The sequence below is a fragment of the Lepeophtheirus salmonis genome, chromosome 14 (assembly GCF_016086655.4).
Source record: "Lepeophtheirus salmonis chromosome 14, UVic_Lsal_1.4, whole genome shotgun sequence".
NCBI lineage: Eukaryota > Metazoa > Arthropoda > Copepoda > Siphonostomatoida > Caligidae > Lepeophtheirus > Lepeophtheirus salmonis.
In genome coordinates this window covers 27,563,150-27,575,872 of record NC_052144.2, presented here as the reverse complement: position 1 = coordinate 27,575,872, position 12,723 = coordinate 27,563,150, and the positions used below count along the sequence as shown (strand labels likewise).

General features: G+C 29.2%; 1 protein-coding gene across 4 annotated transcripts in view; it reads right to left on the bottom strand.

The window, feature by feature from the left end:
• Positions 1–12,723, bottom strand: part of Ypel (Yippee-like) — a 306,816-nt gene that overhangs the window by 159,774 nt on the left and 134,319 nt on the right. For all 4 annotated transcript variants that reach the window (XM_071893530.1, XM_071893532.1, XM_071893529.1 and 1 more), the window contains one exon: positions 6,339–6,446. The gene's annotated coding sequence lies outside the window, so the exon portion shown is untranslated. The remainder of the gene's footprint in view (positions 1–6,338; positions 6,447–12,723) is intronic.

Below are 12,723 nucleotides of genomic sequence, written 5' to 3'. Positions count from 1 at the left end.
TAAAAAAAAAATTAAATGATTCAAAATGATATATTTTTCTGTCACTAAAGTTAAGATCTTTTTAGCATAAGTAAAGAAATTTCAAATCTGAAAATTATAAATAAAATATATTTTTGTAGAGGAATTTTGGAAGCGGGTCATTTTGAGCCTTAAAACAACAGAAAGGTTAAGTGTATTACTGAAGAAATACCTATTGGGACACGAATCCCAGATGTCAAGAGTAGTGTAATTACTAGCATTTGACAGTCTTCTTTCGCTACTGATAGATCCTTTTTTATTGTGAAAGCATACAATTGAATTTTGAATCAGTTAATAATACAAAATCACCCGAAGTATGATCTTTACTAATGTAGCATAATTTAAAGATGTCATAAAGCTCTTTTAAAAGAAGTATACATTTGTCTTGTATATTCTTTGGTGGTTTCTCTATAAATGACCAATTTTCCTGGGAAAAACAATTTTTCATGTTTTCTTATCAACACTCTAGACGAAATGTATTATTCAATGAATGATTTTGCATGATAATTACGAGGTGACAGTTAAAAGAAAGAGCTTTTTTAAAAGATGTTTCGTTTAAAAATATATTTTCTTTTCTTGACGAAATTAATACTATTTTTGATGAGTCGTTCTGTAGAAATTCAAGCAAATGAAAATTGCAATAAGCATAATGAACAAAAAAATGATCTTATTTATATTTTTATATCAATAATGTATTTTTGTAAGAGTCTAACTTACATACAATACATACGTGTATAACTACTATCTCATTAAGTATATATATTATGTACGTATCTAGAACCCCCCTTTACTTTAAATATATATATTATATCCATCAAGCTAATTGAATCAACTTTTGAGTATTATCTTAGGATAAATTAAGTTTGCTTCAATTTACATTTTTTCTACATATCCAAATATCTAGTTATATTTTATTTTGGACCCCCCCGCTCTTCCATCAAAGAAAAATATAACTTATTGGATCATACTAATCTATTTATTTTGTACAGGGTGAACTGTAGTTAAAGTCCTATTAAAGCCAATAAATTACATAGCTATTATATTAGAAATAGTAAATTATAATTTTTTTTTAAATTTTCAAATATTATGTGGGATGGAGTTGTACTGAGAATTGGCTTTGAAGTCATTTTAAATTAATCATATGTCCTTCTTCAGGGACAAACGTGATTTGAACGTACGCCCAGAGAACTTCCGTGAATAATTTTGCTCAAGCGAGTTGTCCTCTGAGCTACGTCGTTCAATAACTTTTTTACAGGTTTTATATTGTCGAATGCTTCATTTCATGTGCTTACTCTTGCTCTGAACAACTTGGCATAGACGCCTACTCACTGACTTGTAGACAGTACACAAACGTCTTTCAGATTTTTTTTCTTCATGCAGTCTTCGTGGATGCTATTAGGGACTCATCAATGACCTTGAAAACTTCATTGACCTACCCTTCAACCATTTTTCATTGGTCCAGAAGGAGGCCAAAGTGTTCAAAATTGTCTTTGTACCATTGTTAAGCTTAATTTGCAGTGTAGACTGGATCCCACATTGTAATTTTATTTCTGACAAAACTTTGTTGAAGTATTTTTGACCTGGTTAACGAAATTTATACACATCATAATCTTGTTGAATTTTTTTAAAACTAATGGGACTCTATTTTGGGAGTACCCTGCGTGAATAATCTTAGAAAACGTTTTTTATTTAATCTTAGTGATCCAGGATGCCTAAATAATTTTTTTATAAAGTGAGATAAAATCTTTTGGGAGTAAGATTAAAGTAAATGGCAAACTATTACCGTGTATTTAGAAGTCAGTATGGGACCAATAAAAAAAGAAATAAATCCTTAGTTTCTCTCAAAAATCTATCTCTCTTACTTCTAGCTTTATTATATTATATACGAATAGTGGATGCCCATGTTACATAGCTGAATAATGGAGCATAGAAACAAATAATACAGGTACAACAAAAAAAACAGAGTAGCTAAAGGATGAGTAAGTTGTCTATGCCGTCACTTTGGCACCACGCTCTCTGGCACAAACGCATGCCCTTGTTCAAATTTATACCAGTTAAAAAGAAGAATCAAGTGACGAATTCTTCGTCCCAAATATTTGGAAAAGGCACGGACTCCTCCATGGAATCCGTGCCAGGAATGACAACATAACAATTGAACAAACTCTGGGACTCAGAGACACGTTCGCTTTCAAGGTTATATGGAATTTGAGGCCTCTTAACCCTTTAAGCCCTGAATTACGTTTTAAATTAAATTAAAAAAATATATATTGACACATGAATGTTTGGGTGGGGTTAGTTAATATTTGTATTCATAAAAGATACAAAATAAATAAAGTTTTATTTTTTGTAAATAGATGTGGATTCTTAATATTTTTTCCTAAAAATTAATATCTCGCCAGACTTTCGGCCTCCAAACTCACTGGATCGGAATCAATGCCCTTTTTATGTGTGTGGAGTACGATCGAACTACAAACCAACCGAACCCTCTGCAACACCAAAGATGAAATTATCAGTTGGAGATCACAAAGGAATTTTAGGATTTGCTAAGGGACCAAGTGGCGAAGGCCTTTTTTCGTTTTCTGCATTATATAGATACTGTAATAGAGGCCGGTGATCAATTTATTAAATACAATAAATCAAAATCCATCAGACTTTGATAAACTGCTTGTTTTTTTCAAATCGGATAACTGGTAGGAGAGAAAATTGCGTTTGAAAAAAAAAAATCCGTGGTGCGGCACTGACAACTCGCACACTCTGTAGGTAAATACAAAATAAGAATGTATACTATATAATATATAGCAATATAATTATATATTTTCAATACATTATAGGATCTGATATATAAGATTTCAATAAGCAATGGAAGTTTGTGTGTTCTTATTTATCTGTGCAATTTTTACATCCAAATACACAACTTAGTTCAACATTTTCATTAATCTGGCCTCAATAATGACCCCCTCTACATTCCTCATTAAAAAAAATGTTAAGCTGAACTTTGTACATTTACATTTAAATACAACGTATTCAGTCCTTATTTTACTCTGATCCTTTTAGTAGAAAGAAAAGAAAAATTGAAACGGGAAAAGGAAAAAAAAATACGTTTTTATTCCAGAAATCCAGACTATCAGAGTGGTTCTAATCAATAAATTTTGGTTCTGCTAAAGGCGTCAAATATACTTTAATATTACTCTAATTATAACTAACCATGTATGAATTTGCTCTTTTTAACGGAACTAACAATTTTGAGAAAAAAAAAGAAGATGTTTACGTCATGAGGAAAAATGGCATAAATTATTAACCCTCAGTTAGTCATCATTTGCATAAGGCAGTTAATGAACTGGAAAAACGATAGACTCCTGTTTCAAACACATCAAATTTTGTATTAAATGGTGTTTTAAATTGTTATGAATCCCCATATAGTGCAGTATATTCTCCAAATATAGCGGTTTTTTTAATATTACGATGATAAATTATACAAAACTATATACTGAGGTATACAATAATCTTTGTAGTTGCTGATGAGTTTGTTCATATTTGCCTGTATATTCATATAATATAAATATATTATATCATAAATTTGCATAGGGGGAGAAGTAATGTCCTGTAAGTATTAGATTATATATTTTTTGGTTATTACTTATGATACAAACTTGCAATTAAAGAAGTTGTTGAATAAATATCGGTTTTTATCGATTATTTAATTTTAAAGTATTGAAATGAACGGATTAAAAATCAAGTAAATAATAGATTAATATTAAATTTTATACTGATTCTATAATTAATTATCCTGTCTGGCATACATTTTTTCAATAATTTATGATAAAGAAAAGGTTTTTATTGTCCTAACCATAATAAAAAACAAAGAAAAATAGGAAAAAGAAAACTTCGAAAAATATTTTTCCTAATTTTATGGGTTTTATTCCTAAAATGTCTTCATAGAACCCTGATTTCAAGTAACAAAGATTTTTATTGTTCCAAAAACCGCAATAAACGGATATAGGATACATATTTGAACAACTATAATAATCTTGAGACGATATTGTATTATTTTTCGATATATTCCCTCCATTTTACACTCATATATATATGTTAAAATGCTGAAAATACTTTTATGAATAATGGTACAGAATTCACGGAAGGCGCACGCTTTTTTCCTTACTGCAAGAAGGGTGATATAATTTATTTTTTCAGAAGTTTACACTAATTTATTTATGAGAACAATCAATCTTCTATGTAATTTATTATGAAGATTATTTGTTTCGTTGCTTGTGTACAATAAAATTATAAAAATAAATTAATAAGCATTTTGTATAAGTCTAATTTTTATTAAATAGAAGATAGTTTCATAAATTTAACAATTTTTCTACAATAATTGCTTGAATAAATTTAAGGCATAATCTTTATTAATTGTAGAGAATAGTGATTAACTAAGCTTTTAAATGAATGATTAGATATACAGTTATGAACTAAGAAATTGTGAAAGTCGTAAATTATTTCTAAACAAAAGGACAGAGAATCGTTGTCCTAAATTTTGGCATTAAAAAAACTGTAAGAGAGTCGAGACATCCTCTTTTTATTTGCACTAGAAGTTCGACTTTCGTATTGTTGTTACCAGATTGAAGGAAAATCTTTTAATATACTAGGAGGCTGAAACATTCATTACATTTAAACCTTGATATTTTTTGACCTAGCAATATATCCAGAAATCACAAAAAAGAAGGGGTTCATCACTATTTTTTTCACCCATAAATCATATTCCTTTCATCTATGAATGCCAAAATGTGTGATTTGAAAATGTCAGTATCTTGGTAATCTTGGAATTCAATCTTAGCGGAATGAATGATGTGTATTCATTGTCTATTTAGACCATCAAATTTGGAAGTTAAAGTATTCTTATTTTATTTTCCCCATCAAGTACTTGTCTCACAGAAATATAATAATTGGCTCTAGAGTATTGACGGTATCAGATTAACCTTGAATCAATAAAATCCCTTTGTATTTACTAACCCAGGGAGAACATATTTAAAGCCATACTTTGTTAAGAGTTATTTTGCAAGACTTAATACTACACTAGTAGATACTTTCACAGCAGTGAACGTTTCTACTGTGAAAATCATTTAGTGATTTTCTGCTTCTTCCTGCCAAACTTTCAAACTTGTCGATACAGTGTTTAACTAAATCATCGGAGAGCTAACGGTTACTTGAAGACAGTTTTTTAGTATTTCAACTTAGAATAACAAAATAAATTTAATTTAAACTAATTAACTTAATGAAGTTAAGTTAAAATTAAGATAATGCAGTTTAAAAAATTAACAAGTTAAGTTAAAATTAATATAATGCAGTTTAAAAAATTGACAAGTTAAGTTAAAAGTTAATTTGGATAAATTAAATATTAATTAGTTAAGTTAAAATTAAAATAGCGCTGTTTAAATAATTTACTAGTATAGTTGAAAGTTAATAAACTTAACTTTATAACTTATTTAAGTTATGTTAAGTTGCATTAACTTGCCCAACTCTGGAGGGAACACTATAGAGTCCTTTAGAATATTTTTATACCCAGAGTAACAATTTGGTACACAACAGGAGTCTAGCATTTAAGGAAAAAGATATAAAAAAGATTATTTAACGACGACTAAATAATTGTTTCTTCAATTAATTATTATCATTAATAAAATAATCGTTCAATGAAGTAATTATGTCCAGTTAGTTTAATCTAAATACATGAGTTTTCTTACACCCTTCCTTTAATTCCAGTCTCGATAATATTTGCTTTGCGATTATTAGAATATTCCACAATATAGAGTGAATAAAGAAGGATTCAATCCAAATTATACAAAGGAAGAGTTAAGTTGTTCCTGGTTGGCTCATGTATATTGCAGAAACTAATGAATAGAATTTCATTTTCAATGGATGGACCAGAATTTTGTTATGCAGATCTATTATTAGAAATTTTAGAAATACAATTTGATCCCTGGTCCCTATAATTAGGACGCCCTAATATGAAAACTAGGTTATAATATACTAGGATCCACACTTCATTTTATTGGTCAACTATTTGAAGTAATCAAATTAGAATTTTTTTTAGGTTATTAATTACATACAATGAGTAAGTATGTAATGAGGTTTTTGGTGGAATCGTCATTATTAAGTTATTTTGGCGATTCTGATGAATCGTTACAGCTCTACTGATAAAATAGCTAATTTACAAAATGTAATAGACGTCTTTCATCATTTTTTTGGCAAACTTTAAAAATTCAGATTCTCACAAGATTACGAACACACATTACACAAAAACAACTTAAAATTACAAAAAAACATACCTTATGATATACTGAAGTAGAATTTAGGCCTGGTTTTAAATCGCCCTTCCCGATGAAGACAACCATCTAGCAAGGATACTTTTTCTATAATCAACATTGGTCCAATTTCTGTAAGTAAAAATTAAATATTTATAATGAAATTAAAAGAATAGTTTTTTCTATACAAAAATGTATCATACATGCTATCAAACTAATTACAATAGATTCACTTCTCAACTTTTCTTTTCTCCAAAAAAGATTTATAGTCTTGCTATAAGCAATTTATAATTATAATGTTTTTATCTATGAGTTAAATCCTTTATGTATTAAAGTTTTTGTAATACCTTTAATATATCAATATATATATATACATGTAATCTCATCTAAAAGAAATACATTAAAGCTATTTTATAAATACCTAGAAAATAGCTTTTTTTTAAATTATATACTAATAATTAGCATATTGAAATTTTTAGAAGAACAAAAAAAGTATATATGTATTTTCTTTTTTTAAATTGCATGGGTAATCAAAATGTTTGAAAGAACTTGAAATATGTAGCGGGAACTTCAGACAGTTGTAAAATGACCTTTTTATGCGCCATTAAAAAAACTTTACCCATAAAATTTAAATTTCGACAAATGAAATAATATCAAGTTTTTCCTTCGTACCAATCTAGACTGGACTTTTCTATGAGACCAATTTACAATGAACTTTATTGAGGGACCGAATTAGTCTGTTTCAGAAAAAAATATAACGGTCTTAACCGGTCTAGGATATCCAGACCGAAACTTACCCTTCTAGTCGGGTTCTGCCGGCTATGCACAACTGGTGGCAGTCTTATAATTGGTTTCACCAATCTTAATGTAAATCAACGTTACATAATATAATTTATTTATTTTTCAATTGATTACTTCAGAGAGCTTATCTTTCTATCTCAATTTCTTCAACTTCTTTTTTTTTTCTTGTTTTAATCATTTATTGAATTTTATTTTTTAATGTGTATGCAATATATGTTCTCCCTTCTTTCACAATATTTAGTTTTTGCATTTTTTATTTTTTGGTACATTTTCGAAGCAACAGCCTATACGTTAAATAAAAACATTGAGACACGGAGAATCTATCTTACTTTATGAAAATAATAAATTTATTAGCGAAAAGAACATGATCTACACAGCCCAGGAATCTGGTTTGATCATTTTGGAACATAATCTATTAGATACAACTCTTAATTCTAGACAATTTGTATCTTCTTATGCTCATAGTCTGCATCGGTATCCGTTTTGGCCAAAGCTTGCGATAAGTACATTTATATAAGATATCTAATATTGACCTATGATACATAAATAAATATGTGTATAAATGTACGGTTAAACTATTGCATAATTGGTAACAAAAATAATAGTCTGTGTTTTATATTCTTTATTTATAAATTAGAAAGCATCTTATTTCATCTACAGTATGTCCTAAAATTGATGGTATCATTAAAAATATCGGTTTTATAGTTAAAAAAAAAAATATTTTTGGTCGGAATAAAATGAAATTTGGCTGATACAATCATTAGGAAATATTAAATTTTTCTGATTCAACAATTTTCGATGATTGCATCATGCATCAGTATAAAAGGGCTCAAACAACACCACAACTTTTGATGAAAAGGAGGCAATCCACAAGGAAACTTGCTGCAAGATTGAATCAAAGGGCTATCCAATATCCAAGTCATCTGTCCACAACTACCTGAGGCACTCTTTGAATGCTTTGCCATACAAACCTCGTCTGCACCCAAAAAGAAAACCAAAGGAAGGCCCTGCTTCAATTCTGTCGTGAGTAGAAACACTGGACTGCAGATGACTGGAAATGTATCCTCTTCAGGGATGAAAGTCCATTGAGTTATTTCCTGTCTTAAATCCCCAAAGATATCGGGTTTTGGCAAGAGATAAGGAAGATGTGAAACCCACTCCAACTGTGAAATTTCCTTAGAAAATTCAGGTTTAGGCCGTTATCAGCGATCAGGCAGTGTCAGAGCTTCTCCTGATTCCACGAAACCAAACTGTAACGGCTGAGTAGTATATAACAGAGATCCTCAGAAAGTCTCTGATGTCAGCTTTGTATCGTATTGAAGAAACTGGACCTCCTTTGAAGAGAAAAATGTTTTCTGACACATCAAGAGCCATTTTCCAGCAGGATGGTGTTCCTACTCACCACTCCAAAAAGGCAGAAAAGTTGTGTTCAGACAACTTGGATTCTTTTCCGGGGCGAAGGCACATGGCCTGCCAACAGTTCTGATTTGTCTCCAATTGAAAATTTTTGAGCCTTGGTCCAGAGGGACCTCAATGAAAATGCGCCAGCAACTTCAGAGATTGAATTAAAAAAACGGACAAAAGCTTACTTTTTTACCAGATACTTTGAATAATCCGTATGAAGGGATGCCAAAACCCATGAAAATTTAATAAGTTTAAAGGTCTTCATATTGGGAAGGTTACAGATTCCTATTCTGGACCATTGAGAATTGGTGTAAGAAAAGGTAGGATGGACAAACCCTTGCAAATCAGAAGGGTCGGAAAAAAAAATTAGCCAAAAAAATCACTTTTTTAGGTTATTTCATGATTTTTTATTTTTAAACCACCATCAATTTTTGGATATACTGTATATTTTTGTAGCTACAGTCTTCGACAAGGATTACTTGGATTTTCATTTCTGGTTTTATGTGTAAACATTGAATAAAAATGGCGTCTTTAATTGAAAAGGTCATTAAAAAGTCACTTAGGCCATGATTATTAAAAGTTTAATTTTTTTCACAAAATTTAAATGAATTATACTTAATTGGAAATTTTCATATTTATGAGCCCAATAGTTGCAATATGCTAAAAAACTTGAGCTAAATTTAAATCAACTTTAATTGACGTTTTTTTAAAAATAATTATAAAATATATTTTATTGTTAATTTAAGGAACACAATTTATTGTTTAAAAAAAAAACAAACACTTTAACTTGAGGTATATGGACACTATTTAAGCTAATACTCAGTTTTTTCAATAAATTTTCCAAAAAATTTGGCCCGTTGAGCAACCTCGGATATTTTTCAAAACTGTTCAAACTTTTCTTAAGTGTTTTTTATACAATCAGTTACTATTTTTTAACTTAAGCCATTTTAATGTTAAAAAAAAATAATTTTATTGTTACCCTAGTGTAGAAGGAACAAAAGTAATCGAAATGCTACCTTAATTAAGGCCAAGATCAATAAAGTTCCGGCATTTGAAGGATAAAACACATTGATATCATTCAGAATATAATCACAAAAGCTGACCATCAATATCTTGTCTGAATTATATTTATATTTTCAGATCTCCAAAACAACTTTGAAGGGAAAAAAGTTACCAAGGTGCAAGAAACTCCCTAGAAATTTCAAATGTCATTTCCTCACTCTAAAAATGTATCTGATAATAACATCTTCACTGTGGAAAAAAATGTATAACTCCCAAAGACCGATACCTTGAAATATGAATAGCAGATGCTCAAGAGGCTTTTTGGATAAAATATTTTGTGTGTTCTAGACTCAGTTCTACAAAAAATGCGTACTACTTCTTCAAGCAAAGGAGAGAAAAAATTGTATCCGATACCAATTAAAACGTACTAAATAATATTAGTTTTTCTTCTATAAATGATGGCAGACTATCCTGAAGGATAAAACTATTATAAAAACTATTTTGAAATAACATGCCCAACTTCTGACCACCTGAATCTCCAGACCTCGACTTCTAGTACTATATTAAGATTAGATAACATTACGACAAATACTAATTCCGTACATCATCCACATACAGAATCACTCAAGACCGGCATTAAAAAGGAATATACTTATGAATAAATTATTAAGGTTTATGTCATATTTAGACACTAATTTGAGGCTTTGATCAAGGGTAATAGACGATACTTAAAATAAACTTGGCTTAAAACACATCAATATGATTGTGATAAGTAGATTTGTGAGCGATTGAATAGATAGAACTATGTATGTATATGATGCAATCAAGGTTATGATTTCATACTGGACAACTGAGCAAGCCAGATTCCGCCAATGAAAGGAAGGGGAAATTTGTCAATAATTAATGTTGAATAATACCACTTGAAACTTAATTTGAATCTGTTAAGGGCCATGGGGCATGGCTACCATGTACTACACAACCTATTTTGGAGAGATTAATAAAATTATATGTAAATTGAATCAAAATGACGCCCTTACCATACAAAATTGCCTGCAAGTTAGTGAAGATTCAGCCTCTTGCCACCTATTTCATTTTCACCAAAGCTAATTTTTCATTTTACTGGAAACTATTCATTAATGGTTCTATGAATATACTTTCTTTAGCCCAAAACAAAATTAAAACAATTTCTTGCAAAAAGAGGGAAATACTTCAAAGAAAAATAACTTTTTTCAATCACAGAAAATCTATGCAAAAGGTTGAACCTATAATCAGTGGAGATGATTATAAGATGCCTCCGTTTAACTATACCCCTGAAGATTTCTCCACCTTTAAATTTATTTCAACTTTTAATGTAGACGTTGAATGGTACTTTTGTATGTTTAAATCTGTTAATACTTATTAAAAGCAAAAATTAACGGAAGAAAATCCTTATAAAATCATGGTTTGTCTATATAATATAGCAAAATTTATCAATACATTTTGCCAAATATAAAACAACACTAAGTAGTTTAAATTATCTTTATAAAACTATATGTTTTTCTTTAAATACAATTTGATTATCTTGATATTTTTGGCGCTTATTTTTCTAAATTTTAACACTCTTTTATTGGCCGAGAAAGTTGCTCAAAAATCCTAAGTCTTTTGGTAAGTCTATTAAATTAAAAATAACATTTTTAAGCTTTTTTAGACTTAAATTATCAGACCAGACGTTTTTGCTCCAGCACTCTTTATAATGTAGATTATAGTAGAAAAAGTCAATATTTTTTGTTAATTTTTTAAATTTTGTTTTAAACTTTTTACAGGAAAACACAGGTACTAAATTTAATTCTACATACAAGCTCAATAATAAAAGTGATCAGTGATCCAACAACCCTCACACCTCCTGAATAAAATTTGTTTCTAGTTATTCGCATTATTTGATGGAAACATATTTTGAGAGACAAAAGTTATTTTACGGAAGAGTAATATTTAAAAAAAAAAAACTTTATCAGTTTTTGATTGTGATTACTGTAACTTATATCACTCGAAGAATTTATTCTTTTGCTTTAAGTTTATTTAATCTCAGAAAAGTTCATCACTCACTCCTTGAGGATATATTAGATGTTATGTAACGCTCAAAACAATGGAATCGGTTCAAATAACGTTATTATTTTATATAATTACGTTTCACATTAAGCAATCTATAAAAAATAAAACAGGGCTCAGAAGAAGTGTGTGAGAGTGAATATCTCTCATAGAGAATTTGGATCAGTGATGTATAATATATTCAAATTTTTCTACGAAGGACAAGCGTCGATAGGTTTTCCGTTTTTGAGTTGTTTTTACTCATTGAAGATTAAAATTATTACTATGTAAGAAAAAACAACAACGTTGATTTTGCCTATTATATTCTTGAGTTACCTAGATCCAATTCTTCTTTTATAAAATAATAAATGAATATATATTTTATTATAAAAATCTAAAAAGAAATTAATGTAAGAAAGTATTTTCAAAAAATATGCATCAAAGAACAGTAATGAAAATTTTAAAATATTCACAATTGAAAAATTAAATATTTTTCGCTTTCATTCTTTGAGTATTGCAATGGGCATTCTTGCCCTCATTATGTACATACTAAATAATAAATATGCATATTTGTAGAAAAAGTCTGTTGCTAAGGGACGAATAAATCCTATTAAATTTCTACATTAGCCTAAATATTTAGTTGTTGTTTGGAATTCTTGAAATATTTTGGTTGTAGGGCTGGTACGGTACGGGGTTGTATCGGGGTTAGGTTCAGTACGGCCCTTACGGTTCGGACGTTGTTACCCTTGGTACGTTATATTTATATACAATCACATATAAAATATTCTGATATTATCATATTTTTTATTTAATAGATTTAGATAGTAAGGTAAGATTTTAATCCATAAGCATTCTTTAATAAAAGAAATAATTTATTTATTTGTCTATACAGAAGATAGATAATGACTTATAAAATCGGATAATTTAAATCAATTTCCCACAGTTTCCATGCTACCACATGTACATTTGTTTCAACCAAAATAATCTGGCGATTACTGGCTGTCTTGTTTATTAACAAAAATGTAGACAAGCTGTTCTTTTTACAAAATAATGCTGGATTCCAATTCCCACTCTTTTTCATTTACTGCTTGATTAGTTATTGTTAACCCAAAATGACTGGAAGATGTTTTGATGTAGA